This window comes from Tauraco erythrolophus, chromosome 10 (genome assembly GCF_009769465.1).
Source record: "Tauraco erythrolophus isolate bTauEry1 chromosome 10, bTauEry1.pri, whole genome shotgun sequence".
NCBI lineage: Eukaryota > Metazoa > Chordata > Aves > Musophagiformes > Musophagidae > Tauraco > Tauraco erythrolophus.
In genome coordinates, this window is record NC_141474.1 from 2,678,161 (window position 1) to 2,693,356 (window position 15,196).

The following is a 15,196-nucleotide window of genomic DNA, read 5'->3' on the forward strand; positions in this document are numbered from 1 at the left end:
CAAATCACTTGGGCTAAATATGCCAGTCTGAGGGCGACAGGATCTGTAGAATATGTCTACAGAAAAAGAAGTAGGTTCATACACATTTTGCATGACATTCATATTTACATGTTATTCCTCCAAAACAGAGGACCGTGCTGCACCAAAATATATTTATGAAAATATTCAGTGCTGATAAAACTGAATCATAATGCCTGTCTGAATAAATATAAAGTTCTAGAACTTTTAGTATTTTTACGAGGATGCATTTGAAGCATTCTTAGTATTTGTCAGATATCCTAGACAGCCTCCCTTCAACTGTGAATGTTACAGTACCTTCAGAAGACACTTCTGGAATCAAGGACAGTGAAAGGATCACCAGGGATGCGCAAAATATGTTCCATATGATCGTTACTTTTAGGTACGACATCATCCTTAAAAAGAAATAATCTCACATCACTACAGGCAATTCAATTAAACAGTTCATAATTTTTTAAAAATTGCAGTGCATGTCTTTATGCAGGATACTAGTTTTATAACAACGTAAAATTAATACTAAAATTATTCAAGGACAAATTGCAAACTTAGATTTACTTCATAAATTCTCTCTTGGTTGTTACTAGCTGTTAAATTTTGTAGTAAGACCAGGAAAATTCATTATTAACAGTTAACAGAAGTAATTTTTTGCAGAATTCTATGACGTGAAAACTACAGTGACACACTTTTAACATAGATGCACTTCAGTGCAACAGTTTCTAAGGTTATAATACTGATAAATATAAATGTAAAGTAAAAAAAGATACTGTTGGAACATCAGTTATTAAGCAACACGATTTTATAAACCATAATCTACGATTTAAATGTTAGTGTTTAAATATGACAAACGGAAACGCAGGATGAATCTTCTTTCAAAAGGAAAACTCGTCTGGTTTTTCTGTTCCAGAAAAACCATTTCCCTTTCGAAGAAGAGCATTTTGATCCAAACGCTCAGAGTAGAGATAGGTATTACACTTACCTAAAAAAGAGCATGTCTCCTCTCAGTGATCTCTCAGATGCCTTATATATCGCTTCGTAAGTACGCTGGGGTTAAACTAATTAGCTCGTTAAACAAAGCTGCCAATGACAGCTTATGACAGCAAACTTTCCGCATGAGCTGGAAGGGCTCCCAGACGACTAGACTAACACAACATCTGGAAAATACTCCCATTAAGAAAAATGATTACAGAAAAAAAAAAAACCACCTAAATAGCGACTTACTAGTCAAAACACATTTTGATTACTGAGTGAAATGAACAAATTGTCCTGAAAGCATCTGGAAGGCATTAGGTATTATTGCATAGCAGTAAAAAATCGTTATCGGCAAATGCTGAGCGTATTTTCTCTCCTGTCAAACGTAGCTTAGGTGACAGTAGCCTAAAATTACGCAGTATTATCTGCTACTGAGAGTGTGTCTTCTCCAAAAAGTTCTAATTCGTAAGTAATTCACCAGTTCTGCACTGAATATACAGTACTTCTCCCTGAACTGAATGGAAATTTTGCCAAGACATTGGCTTGAAAACAAAGAATTTAGTCGAATCACAAATTTGTTAAATCTATTATATGTAAAGCATCAAAAATGAATGAAAGATACTTGAATTGTTTCAATGGTCTTTGTGTTTATTAATTCCAGATTCAGGGTACTGGAAATGGTTGTTTGTAACTCTCTCTCCGAGCTTAAAGGAGGTTCCAATGAAACTTGTAACGGTCCTGACTCTCAGAGTTTGGGGGGAATTTTTTATTCAGAATCTATCCTAAAGGCCAGGGAACTTTGATACTTCTGTCTTACAGTATTACTTGAATCCCAAAGTAGTTCTGTTATCCCAAAATAATAAATATGGTATAATATGCTTTGATCTCAACAGAGGAAAGTGCTTAAGCATCAGCTTGAGTCTCTTGAGGAAAATAACATAGACACCTCTGAAAAGGAGTGGGTTTAGACATGTGCTTGAACGTTTTCCTCACTTGGTCCAATGGTTGTGTAGCTTTAGCATTTTTATGCTAGAATTTCTTTCTAATTTCTGTATTATTACAATAGAGGCAGTTCCCTTCCATCTTTTCACATTGTGAAAGTGCTTTCATATCACAGCCATGCTTCAATTCATTGATGCCAGTCAATAAAAGAGTGCTTTTTCATTGCTCTAGTAACACATATAATCTTTGTAAAAGTCTCTAGAGTTATTTAGAAAAGTGTTGAGTGGGAGTATTGATTTGCCATTCAAGGTTCTCTGCCCACTGCCAACCTGCTTGTAAAGTGACTATTGCTCTACTTTGTAGGAAAAAGAACCTGAGGCTCTGAGATTATTTTATAGGGTTTATTCAAGGCAAAATACAGAAGGAAAAATTTATTACATGTCTTATAACAAGGACTTCAATGCTGTCTTTAATGGAGCTGACTATAAGCTTGATGAAGAAACTGTGGTTTGAGAAGAAAGGTGCCTGTCTACGGATATTCAAAGCCTAGGGAAGAAGAAGTTGTTAGGGTAGCTAAATAGGCTCAACACGATGAGATCAGTTTTCTAGAAAAGTACTAAAATCCTCATAAATCAAATAATTTATCTTTTGATCAAGCAAAACATTGAAGACTACCTTATTGACTATATCCTTACTCTGGTATCTATGATATGAAGGAGATATGTTGACTGTCCCATTGTTTCACAGCCAGCACAGCTGTAAATCCCAGTTAATACTGGCTAGCTACCTGAGGAGAAAAAAATACATACAAACAGAGTAAATAAAAAGTAACAGAAGCTCAAAATTATTATCATGCTTCTGTTAACATGCCAGTACTCAGTTAAGCCATCTGAAGACAATGAGGTACATACACAACTTGAAAATATGGGTAGTCATGATTGGCTGCTACATTTATTATTACGTGTTATGGAAATGTTTATTTTGGTAGGGTTGTATTGTTTCATTTCTCTCACGAATTATGTTTTTTGGATTGTCAGAGGTGACTTGGGGTTGCAAAGTTTAAGTGATGAGCTCCCAAACTGCAGTTGCCGGATTTCAATTGCAGTTATCTTCGTTTGGAGTGTGTGTTTGTTGCAGTCTAATGACTGCTCCGGGGTCATTAAAGTTTCTGTAGTATCAGTTATACAAGCTTGGAATAGAAACTGATACTGCCCAGTGTTTCCTTTCCTTTCCTTTGGGCCAACGTAATTTTAGCTAGCAGCATCTGACAAAATCAGTCAAATGACATAAATATGACAAAAATACGACGAAATCTGACAAAGATTTCTAGCAAGCCTTGTGGGTTTCGTTTAATTTTGTGGTACGTGAAAACTGAGGTTGTCATAAATTTGCTCTGTTAGCTGTGCAGAAAAACCTATGTTTGAAAATCTCTGTATGGTTATTCTTTACAGTGCTTTTTTTCTGCATAATTAAATATTAATTTAGAAGAACATACTTTTTGAATGACTGGCTGAAGATGAAACAGGAAGACTTTTTTGGAGATTAAGACACTCGGGTAGGAAATGAGTTCAGATTGATTTCCAGTTCTGTGACAGGCTTGGTGTTGGAGTTTTAGTCAAGTCGTTTACACTGAAGAGTAAAACAGGATTTTGAGAAGTCCCAGTCAAATACTGTCATTAAAATATCTTTTTTTTCATAACATATACGTTATTAAGCTCCTTTTGCAGGTAGGTCTAGCCTCCATGTATGCTGAATTGGATAATTCCATAAGTGGATTAACAGGACATGAAAAGACATCTTAAAAATGCAGTGTGCATTGAAATGGGATCTATGATGGCTCTTCATAGTGTGTGGTCAGGCAACAGTCAAGTGGAGTTTGTGTCATGACCAGCTTCTGCTGGTCTTCCCTTTATTTTCATGGAGGGACTTCAAAATGCTGTTTTAAATTATTGGCACGGTTTCTGGGAGATGGTAAGAAATACGCTCAAATATGGTCAGGGCACTCATGATGGAGATATTTTACTTGCTACTGTTTTGCAAAGGTTTCTGTGCTGGTAAAAAGGGTCGTAAGAGTAGCGGTGAAACAGTGAGCGAGGAGCTGCGTGGATAAGGGAGGGTGAGGTGGGGACACATCTCAGCCAGTTTTGGGTTGAGCTCCATCTGAAATGGACTTGGAGCTGTAAAAAAAAAAGGAAAGTACAAAACGTTCCATTTCCTTATTTTTTATTTCTGCTCTATTTAGAGAAACAGGACTCATTATATATCTGATGAGTGAAGATACACGGCTTTACCACCATTTTTCTTCATCTTGGAGAAGCATGCAGGACCTGATTTTGTGGTTAGCGACACCAGTTGGAAATAGATAACATTATTTTTTATCTGATACTTGGTTGCTTCAGTTAGTTATCAACTGACCAGTCATTTAATTTGGCAAGGGTTTCATGCAACATAAACCCTTCATTAAATCTTGTCAAGTGTATCCAAAATCTTATCTGTATTTCCCAACTTCATTAGTTGATTGCATTTTTTTAAGAAAGAAAAAAGAAAAAAAAAGTCTTTCCCTGTTTATGTATTGAGATCATCATAGTTACAGTACTATTTTTATTATCTTGTATTTATGGATTAATTGATTCCTTAAATTGATGTCCATGACTCTGCTGTATTCTTATGTCTTTTCAGGCCTTGGCTTTTCCAGAAGCACATCAGTCAGTCACATTTGTGATAGTGGTTTTGGAATGTGTTCATATCCACTGGGAATGGCACGGAAAATGTAAGCCAGTGAAATCTCAGAAAAACGATCATTGTGTTTATCTGGATCTGGTCTGACAGATGCCTCGTTGCTTTTCAGTCCCATCATTGATCCCCATTGTTAACCCATCAGTATCCTCAAAATCTCATGTAATTTTCCTATAAACAATAAATTACTTTTGGAGTGATCTGAATCCCTGTGAGAACTCAGTTGGCTGCAAGAGCAGCTGGGGTGTCCCAGCAGAAGTTATGTAGAAAAACTGACCTGAGCAAGAGTGAAGAAAGTCAGAAGAAAACAAAAGAGCATGTATTTAGAGTAGTGTTGGTCTGATAAGCAGTTGCTCACTGGTTAATGTACCTCTTTTAAATCTTTAACCTAGAAAGAATCGTAGAAGGAATTAGATTGAAAGTTAAATAAGAGTGCTGGAAGGCTCATTAAATGAGTTACCAAGAAAAATGATGAAGAATTGCAGAAAACTTGCAAGAAGGACTGACCCACTTTCTGGCTTACAGTCTTGGAGAGGCAAGGAAGGAGCATAATGGGGAGGAAGTAGAAGCTCTAATGTGGGATGAGTGTGGGATTATAATTAATTCTTCCAGGACATCTTATAATTGATCAAAGTTCACTTCCCTGTATTGCCTTCTACAATCAGTCACTTTCTTCCATGCCAGAACTGGCTACATTTTATTGGCATATTTTGTTCAGTTTTAACAAAAAAGTGTTAATTTTGAAGAGCACTTAAATATGCTGACTTTTAAGACAGAGGAATATTAATACCATTGCTTTTTGGTGATTTATGAGTAGTATAAGTAGCAGTAGCACTGCAATGAATTCCGCCGTAGTAAGCTGCTGTAGTAAGGGTCAGATGGTCACATGCTTCGTCCAGTTGATGTAAATATAGACTTATTGCATTTCCAACTCCCAAAAAGTTGAGACAGTTGTTTAAAAGTAAGAAGTGGAGAGAAAAACATAACATAGAAATTATATTTGTCCACACAGTGATAACAGGTGAGCCCATAATGATAGGTGGAAGATAAAAGATAGAATTTGCATGTTCGTGTTATTTTTAAAGGACTACTGAAATCAGTAGGAAAAATCTTTTTATTCCAGACAAGCTTCATACTCAGCACAGCTGCAGACGTTACTGAGTATCTTGAAGAGGAGGAGGAGGAGGAGGAGGAGGCGGAGGAGGAGGAAGAGCGAGTCCGCTGGCTGTTTACGTCTATAGATGTACATTACTTGACTTCCTCTGGAGCCTTGACCCTAAGACCATCACTTCATGGCTATCATAATATTTCTAAGTAGCTCCTAACAATTTCCTCTAAAAAAACATGACAGATTTTTATCCCAAAGCTAGAGCATGGATTTACTTGGAGTAGACTGGACTCTCATTTTGTGTGGAATGCATGCTCTGATTCATACAACGGGCAGACTTTTGATGTCAGAGTGTTACAGGGAGAAATCTCTCAGAGAACGTCTGGCAGAACAGGACCTTACTAAATCAGAAATATTCAACTTTTCTTTCTTTCCCCGTGTACAAATTATTCCCTTCCTAACTTGGATTTAGTGAAATGGTTATTGATTTAGATCCGGATTACCTGATTAAAAAGTGACTACTGCCTCATAAATATGTGTCAAAAAATGAATTACACTCCATATTTTGGGGTTTTTTTTATTAATATACTGTATGGACTAATTGTCCTACTGAATAATAACAGGAAGAAAATGAGATTCAACTCTAGAAAGAAAAATTTTCGCACAAGATTTGATTAATATGAAGGATGGCGCATGATAAGAATAAGGAACATGAGAAAGAAAAGATGCTTCAGGTAGGAAAAAGAGATAAAACTAGGAGAGCAAGAGATTTTACAAATTTTACATGTCTGTTCATAACATAAGAAATTATGTTCAACAGTTAAACAGAGAATCCCAATTAAACAGTAGGAGGTGAATTAGCCTTGACTCCTGGTTAACTTGTGAATGGAAGATACAGAAAATTCTTTCAAATTGCACTTATTTCATTGCCATCTCCAGGACTGTTAATAAAGATTCCAAGAAACAGTCACCACTTTTTATATGACTGAAGAATAACACCCTTGCTTTGGCAAAACAGCAGTGCAAAGGTGTCAGACAGGATTGCGAGGGTTTTTTTTTTTCAGACTTGGTATGAAGTAATTTTCTTGTAACATGAAGAATCATCTTTCTTAGACATCACGCTCAGGCTACTATAAATAATCCTTTTAAAACATTCTCAAGCTTTCACCTCTGTATTCAAGCAAAAATGGTCTGTTTAAATGTATGTATTCAAGGGGGAAAGACTTGCTGGATCAGCATAATTGTACGTAAGAATGACAAGTAGTTGTTAATTTATGCTTTTCTAAGATTTTTTTCTTTTTTTTTTAAGTTTTCTGCCATTGCTTGTCTTCAGAGTGAGAAATGAACTGTAATGCTTGTGATGCTATTTAACAGGAAGGTCTTGAAGGTCAAATAATAAAGTTCATGTACAAAAAACCTCTCTTGGCCCTATTGAATACTGTATATTAATGCTAGCAGAGAAACCTTCAGTTAAAGCTGCCTTTTTTTTCTTCATATAGTAAACTCTTGGGTTTGATCATTCATAGTTTTACAATAATGGGAATTATTCAGCTGAAACGTTCTGCACTTTGCTTCTGCCTATTAGGATTCCGTTGTGTAAAAGATGCCTACGGTGAACAAGAGTTGGCTGGGTGTTTGGCAGAATGGATTGCCTCAGCATGATAAATCCCTTTTTCTTTGTCAAAGGTAAAAATATATTAAAAATACATTAAATTCAGTTTCAACGACCTTTGAAATTGTTGTATTCTCTTTGAAGTGCTTTCAAAGAGAGCTCTGCCTCTGAGAAATCAGTTTTCTTCTCAATTCTCCTGCAAGAGTTGCACACACGTGATTGCAGCAGCTCAAAACGGGGCACTGGGAAGACAGCAGCCTGTTTGCAGTTTAAAATATAACAGAAAGATTTTTCCAACAAATAAATGATTGCAAAAACGTAAATTATTCAGCAAGGCTATGGTACATAAGTTGTGCAGTGCTGATCTAAGTCTGACAAAGGAATAATCTGAAGCAAAGACAGGATTCTTAACCTGATCTGCTGAGGGAATTACGAGGTGAAAGGAAGAAAATAACCAGCTTTAGTTATTTATCATCCAAATATCTTTCTGGTACATAAGGAAATTTCTAGGTGTTGATCTCCGTTTGCCTATAATTGAGTCTGAGGTTAGAACTGACGTAAGTGTTACGTTTTAGAAATCTAAATCTGAAAGTTTACTTAATCACCTGATTCTCAAGGGCACAGATAGCTGGGAGCATGAATGGTAGGAGATCCCTTGTGGTAGGAAGTTAAGGTCTTTACCTCCCCTAAACAATCCTCTTCAACAGCATGGACTACCATAATTAAAAGCTACTGTTAGGGTTGGGGATCTGAATTAGCCCCCATATCCTTCCTCAGGTGTGACTATTCTTGAGGTTGGGGTCAAGGTCAAGCTTTGGGAAGGTAAGTCTTCAAGAACTGGGTGGATCTGAAAAGCCCTAAGAGTTAAAGCGGGCTGGCCAGTGGTAAGGATTGGGATTTTTCTGTTTAAATGATTCATCCCCCTTCTAGACTTCAAATTAAGTTTATGGTTTGAATTAAAGTGAGATTATAAGACTCTAGTGATTCAGCTGTGTGGCTTTCAGTTTTAGGAAGGTGTCTGGCAGGGCCTGTTTACTCCCATCTACTGTAGGGACTGATCAATATATTAATATTACTAAGCATACAGTTGGGCTCAGAGTTAGGCCTTCTGGTTTTGAAGCTCTGGTACTAAAAGGATAAAAGGAGGGCTGAGGATTGATGGAGATCTTATCTTCTGTGTTAGTGTAGGAATTGAGCTCCAAAGTAAATTCAGTTTTTGGGGTTCATGCTGTTAAGATCCTCATTTATGGCTACATTCCACATATGCTTAGTAACAGCATTCAGTGTATTTCATTAATGTTTGGTTTATATGTTCCAGTTTCCATCCACATTTTCAGATATTTGTGCGTTTCAGTTGCTTCCCACGTCACTTACTGTGAAGATTGGCCTCATTGATATAACTCAGTTTAGCATAAGGACATGGGCTGGAGTTAATATTTAGGTGCCTACAGCTTTAAGAACCAAAAAGCTTGGGCAGACGTGAACCACAGTCATGTGTTTTACTGTTATAAAGGGGTTAATCTCTGGCTATAAAGAAGATTGGCTTTATGTTTCAAGGATTTAACAATTCAACAGATCAATATATACGTTATCTGGGGACGTCAGAGATAGGGTTAGAGTTAGGAGAAATCTGAGAAGTAAAAATCTGATGTCCTGGAATCTGTGGGTGGTGGGATCAGGTATTCCCTCTGCGGTGTAGATTCTGGGGATGAAGTTTTCAGATTTTGACTGTCAACATTAAGGGACAGACATGGTTTTGGTTGAGTGTTGCCTTGGTGTTTGGAGTCTGGAGTCTCAGGACTCCGCTTTTTTGGCGGTACTTTACAGAGCTATGATTTGTGCTGATGTCATGAATTGGCTGTAAATACTTAACAGCATTTTTTTACTGTATAGATGGTTTTTTACTGTATAAATTACGTACGTTCTGGTGTAACGTTTATGAAACTACAGCGTCAGGAACCCATCTCACTGATTGTTATTATCAGTGTTATTTACTCTACGATTTAGAATCAGTGTTCAGCTGTAAAATGTGCATATTGCACAAGGCAACCAGCTAAAGACAAGGGTTTTGCTTAGACTAAACCCATCACGAAGTGTAGCCTGAAGAGCAGCCAGGGAGCAGATCCCTGCAAAGATCCCAGAGAGAGAAAACAGAAGCATCTTTCCATCCTAACTCGCTCATGCCCTTGTAGAATAGATGAACATGGTGCACATCTAGGTGGTAGAAGAATAAGGGCCATCAATTTCTGTGCTCTGGGACGGTATCAATCTCCAGTTAAGAGGAAAATATCCCTTTCTCTTCCCTAAGGCACAGCACTGAAGTGTTTCGGCACATCCCTTGTCATCACTGGGAAAGGAAGGGACAGGACTGAATCCTGGCAACAGATGCCTACGTTTTCTGTAACTAACTGCTGAGAATGAATCAGTAGCTTAGTGTCACCAAACATAGTCTGCTCTCTTTCTGGCACAGTATTTTCTTTGCTGATGGCTCTTTAACAACTTTTTGAGGGACTCTGGCTTGTAATGAGGACTGCAAGTAGAAGAAAATCTCTCCAGTGAGTCCAGAATTCAGGAGTTTGTGTCACTTTCTGAATGCAGTGGCAGGTTTGTAGATGATACCTGTCTGCAATAACAGCTCAGTTTGAAGAATGACTTATTTTCCTTGGCTGGACTGTGAAGGTTCACTTTCTAGTATAGGCTGTGGGAAGGAATCTCCTTGCCTTCTCCCCCCGAAAATTCAAACAGGTTTTGAATGTTAGGTTCTGAAATGAGGAAGGAGGTGCATTTTTAACTGGGATGCCACTAGAAGGTGTTGAAGGAAAGTAGCAGGTCACCCGTATAAGCTTCTGTACTTCCAAAGAAAAATCTGACCCTTGGCTTTTATACCTCTGCTAGCACATTCCCTTGCAGACTGTCCTTTGCTGGGCACTCCGACGTTGGCAACCATCATCTTCTTTTTGTATATGGCTGTGGCAGCGAGTGTTCCTGAGTACATCAAGTTTTTTAACTACTGCTGTTTCACAGTAATATTTTCATAATATTCAGAATCTTTTTGGTGCTTTTCAGAACATACAAGTAAAAGTCTTCACCCTGTGTGTGTAACAATCTAATTTTAGTACCTCATTGGAGACGTATCTGGAGGATGGGACTTCTTAAAGGTAGCTTGCTTTTATACTTATCAGAATGAGTCATATGTTTTTATCTGAGCAAAACAGTTAGTTTAAAGATTAAAATGAAAAATAATCGACCATCTTTAAGACAGCTCTCCTCCAGAAAGATTAGACTCAGTGAATTGTCAACATCCTTTGTTCAAAGTTAGTTTTCAGAAAACAGGAGAAAATTCTAGGGATGCTGATAAGGAATGTGTGTTGACATAAGAATGCTCTTGTAAGAAAACATCCTTTAGCCTTTGTTTGTGGATGCTGTGCCTGGGAAACAGATCCATACACACTTACTCAGACTGCAAATCGATGAATTTTCATAACCAAAATAATATACAACAACTATGTGGCTTAAAAGGATGGCCTTCCAGAAATCATGTCATTAATAAAATGACATTTTTACTTCTTTCCTCTTCTGCTGAGGAGTGAAAACCTTGAGCACGAAGCGTAGACGTACGTGCTGAAATACTGACGACAGACATTACAGTCACTGCTCCGCCTATACTTTGGTAAATGATTCAAACCAATTATTGCTCTTATGAAGTCCAGAACATGAGAAATGAACAGACAAATTTTACGGGAAAGCTCAACGTAACAGCATGCCAAAAACAACTCCTACATGAGATTGGTGACTATATAATGATGTGAAATAACAGTGAAAAACCAACTCAGATGAATGTGAGGGCCACATGAGGAAGAACAACCCAAATAAAGATGCTACAATGGTTGTCTCCAGGGACCAGATGGCTGGTTCTTGGTTGTCCTGAACCTAGTGAAAGGAAAATGTGTTGAAAAGAGAAGCAGCTTGCTTAGCCTTCCATGCCAAGTTCAATGGAAATTCAGATCTCTTGATGTTTTAATTAATCTTTTTTTCCTTGTTTCTTCTTTAAGTATGCTAAAAGCAGGCATATCAAGTATCTAAGAATATAGCACAAGTTTTCATTAAGGACATGCTCCAAATTCACCAGTCTTTTCAGGAGAACCACAATTTCTTTTAAAGGTTTAGCTAAATTTTTAGATTAAAGTAGTTTTATGTAAATGTGATATGAACTCCACACTTGCAAAATTATCTTTGGAACCCTTAAAGTTGACTTCTACTAATAGGAAGAATTATTAGGAAAGATGTAAGGATGGAGAAGCTCAAGCAGGTGGGCTACAGACAGTCTGTCAAACTCTAGGACATTAATTTCGGAATGTTTAATAATATGCAACTTGTATTTGCATATAAAGAGTGAGCTCCTGTGAAGATAGTGTATTTAAAATAAATAAATGTGTTCTAATGTGAAATTATGAGGCTAGTGTAAATAGCAAGATATAAACTACAACTAGAGATAAGGTACTGCTCCTAGCTTTTTAGGGATTATATGTGTTTCTATGAAGATTATTTTATTTTTTTTAGCTCTATTAAGCCTAGAGCTCTATTAAACCTATTTGGCTCCATTAAACCTAGAGACGGTTAAATTTGTGACTTTGGCTTGGGTAAAAATTGTTTTATAAGCTATAAACAACAAGTGTTTCAGGCATAGGTATTTAAATTCCTAATCCATTTGATGCTTACTTTTAATACTTTAAAGTGATTTTTTTTCTATCCAACTACTAGCGTTGTGAGAACAAGATAGGTTAAAGGGTTATATTTCTGAAAAAAATCAGACTATTAAATAGGACATTTTTTCAAGCTTATGTTGTCAGAGGTGCAGATCACACACTGCAAGTGCAAGACTATTCCGAAATAGTAACACAGTGGCTTGAACTCACTCCATCAGCCACAGTAGGCTGGGAGGAAAATGGACAGATGGGCTGATGCAGCAAATAAGCAACGTACAATATAATTCTGTATAAGCAAAACAGAGTATAGGCATCACTCTGCAATACAGCTTCTGGTGCATTGTCTTTTTTACTTGACCTAAGACTTTCTAATCATGAAACTACCTCAAACACTTATGTAAGGGATTGAGAGTGCTGGTGTCTTCAGTGTAGCTGACAGCAAACTAAATTGTTCTGCACCTTGATAAAAACCAGCATAAATTCAAACCAGTAGATACTAACCTAGTGCAAACCTGAACTTCATTCACTTTGCTGTCCGTAAGGAAGAAAGAACACATTTTCCCACTATTCAACCTCTGATGAAGCTTGAATGCATATTCCTAAAAGTGCATTGAAGAAGAGTGTGTAAATGTTTTGCCTAATTCTCATGGAGTGAAGAATAAACAGGAAATCTCAGTGATTTTACAGTACTTTATAAAGATGATGATAAATATTTCATTTAGGACCTCGCTACAAGTAATCACTAAGTGATCTTAGGAAGGCATCAAGCAGGAAAATTCCCTAAATTAGTTATTTACATCAGTAAAATATATGCCTAAAATAATAGGTATACTATAATGTGTTCAAGCCTATTTCCTCTTAGTGAAAAATCCACAAAACAGCCAAGCCTTTTTTTATTTTAAACCTTACAATGCTTTTAAATTCCCAGGAGTTACACAGAAGGCGAGTAGTTTCCCATTCTAAAAGAGTTTCAGAATATGTACGAATCCTGAATATTGAGGTCATTGTGATGTTCCTTTCCAGTATTTGTGATGAGGAAAACATGAAGGACAGCCTGGCACTATTATCTGACTATTTTAGGTGGCGTAGATACAGGATGAACTCTTTTTGTTTCACCTCAAATTTACCAAAATACATGGTGACTAGAGGGTACACGGTGTTGGTAGTTGCCCTCTGTTTTGACCAGCTGCATTATTAGATCCCGTGACAAATTGAGCCAATTAAGGTCAACTTTTGAACATCTCACGTGTTAATGAGAAGCTTAGCAGCAGTTACAGGCAAGCTTGAACCCCGAGCAGTAAAGTTCAAGAAGATCTTAAAAGGACATAACTGAAGCCTGAGAGGCCCTGAAGGCACAAATAAATCCCTCAGTATTGGTGGAGATGATGTATTGGTTTGTTTGGCCAACGGGGCGTTGATGGTAATGGGTTGGGCCGCAGACACAGGACGTGTGAGGAGAAGTAGAATTTGGCATCAGTGAGCAGCTACCAAACTGCAGGCAGTGGGGACCAACTGGAATGTACATGAAGGAAACGGGAACGACCCTCACTGCCAGCAGATAGGTTTGTGTGGTTTTGTCTTTGGGAATCTTACAAGGGCTGGGTGAGATGGCCATGGAGTTTGCTAAGGTTGCAGAAGTTTGGCACCATTTTCAGGCTGATGTTATATTCATAACATTCTGTTCCAGGGCTCTGGCTTGGGCTGATGACTCGGCATTACTTAATGGTAACGCCCTAGCGTTCTCCTCCTGAGGGCTCGGGTTACTCAGCGAAGTTAATTATGTGGCCAGATAAAACTTCGTGGTTATGGTGACACGTTGTCGAGATTCTTCTGATGACATTTAGACCAGCACATTTCAGAAATTCAGGGTCCAGTGCAAGCAGAGAAAGTAGTCTAAAAATCTTAACCGGACCTCATGGTCCGACATGGAATACTGTGAGTGTTTTTGGCTGCCCATGCATAAATTACTGAAACTAAGACAGGTGAAAGAGATGATATGATAATAAATACAATAAAGGAAAGATGCAAGAGGAAACCATAGAAGAGTTTAGTTTTTAATTCTAGCAAAGAAGGGTTTGATTTCTGTGTGCAAATACCTCCAAGCAATAACGGGCTGGAGGACTGAGTGCAAGAGAGTAATTTAAAATAAAGAGCAACAGCAGCCGAAAATCAAGTAGTTTGAAGCAGTTTGTAAATAAGATTATGCAGGAAATTAGAATAAGGTTGCTTAGTGTAGTATCACTGAGGTTTGGAAGCAGCCTTCCCATCAAATAAGTTTAAAGACGGAGCTGGATGCGTTTTTGAATGAGGTGAAATGCTGTGGAGGAAGCATCTCGGTGACACAGGAGTTCCTTCCTGGTGTCTCTCCCTTGCTCTCCCCGTGGTCTACATCCCCAAAAGACAACAGTGAAATTGAGGCTGTATTGTTAGCCTGTTGTGATTTTTGCGAGGATATGACTGTAAGACGGTAGAGCCGGGACCGTTATTTTGGAGACATTACTTCACTCTAAATGGATCTGATTAATTTCCATTCACTAAGTCATGTATCATGGCCATCTGTTGAAGAGCCCTATTTGGGCAGCCAGTAAAACTTTGCCATTACATAATGACATGGAGAGGCAAAAACAGTCATTTCCCAGCTTCCTGGCGCTGGAGCGCAAACGCCGATGGCTCTAATATTTTACTTCAATTCTTTTCCTCCTGGCGTAGCTGCAGCTTGCTCGGTGGCTTAGAGTACGTGGGGCGAGGAGGAGGGAACTCCTCCCTCGGTCCTCTAAACTTTATCCTTCCACTTCTGTGAACTCTGTGCTTTGCTTACTGCTTTTCTCTTAACTGTGAAATTTAAGCAAATTTTGATGAGATTAAGAGCTAGAAAAACCATGGGTACCACAGTAGTAGCATCTGCAGCTTTCTGTGTCATAGAGAATCAGAAGGAATGTTTAAGTTGATTCTGTTATTGTTGAAGGTGATGCTGGTGGAGTATTTTGATCACAGTACGAGGCTGTCTTTTAATCCAGCTTTGGAACCAAAGCTAAATATAAATTTATCTTCTTAGGGACAAAGATTTCATAGATTTCATAGATTTTCTAAGTTGGAAAAGACCTC